This window comes from Octopus bimaculoides, chromosome 8, assembly GCF_001194135.2.
Source record: "Octopus bimaculoides isolate UCB-OBI-ISO-001 chromosome 8, ASM119413v2, whole genome shotgun sequence".
NCBI lineage: Eukaryota > Metazoa > Mollusca > Cephalopoda > Octopoda > Octopodidae > Octopus > Octopus bimaculoides.
Genome location: NC_068988.1, coordinates 94,597,389 through 94,598,426, shown reverse-complemented (window position 1 = coordinate 94,598,426; position 1,038 = coordinate 94,597,389).

Sequence of the window (1,038 nt, the reverse complement as noted above, 5' to 3'; positions counted from 1 at the left end):
ATATATATATATATATATATATATATATATCTACACCGGCTCTCGCGCACACACACATATCCATGTGTGTGTGTGTGTGTGTGTGTGTGTGTGTGTGTGTGTGTGTGTGTGTGTGTTTTCGTGTGCGTGTGTCTGTTGTTCAGTTATATGTGTTCCATTTTGCGATACTTGAAATAACCGAAACACGAAAACTGTCACCTCTTATCACCTCGTCGAAACTTCTAAAATGCGATTGTGGTTCAACCCGTCAAGTGACAGTCACTTACACAATTCTGTTGAAAAAAAATAAAGAAATAAATAAGTAAATAAATAAATATTTAAATAAATAAACTATAAAATAGTCTATCCAATTCCAGCTGATATTTTGCCTCAAGTTAAATAGCTAACAATAGATCGGTTTTCCAAGTTTATCTGCTCGCCATTCGTCACGTCACAAAGAATGCTTCGACAACTGTCCCTTTAGAATCCCTGGTGGTAACAAAAAATCGTATTACGTTTGTCAGAAAGAAAGAAATTATGTACGGGCACACACACACACACACACACACACACACACACACAGACACACACACACACACACACACACGCACACGCACACAGACACGCTCGTATATGCATACATATATTTAATCAAAAGAATTCGGATACCTCTCTGAGAAGAATCAAGCAAAAAAGAAAAAACAGCAAGAATAAAAGGCTAAATAAAACAATAAAAATATTGTAAAATAGTATAAATTCTAATATTAATAACAGTAATAATATTGCACGTTAATAAAATATAGAAGTAAAAACAAAAAAAAATATCATCCAGAAAATTACTTTTATTTGGTGTCCATTCTGTGAAGCATTTACAACTGTAGTCATTTGAAAAGAATATTGGCGTGCGGTTAATCTCTGTGGCTTACACAAGACAAGTCTGTGAGTTCTTTGAATGGTTTGTCTCTCTAGAAGCAACTATTACCGCTCACTTATGTCGAACACTTTTATTCACAGTACCATGACATTTTGATAAATCCTAGAAATTATATATATATGTAT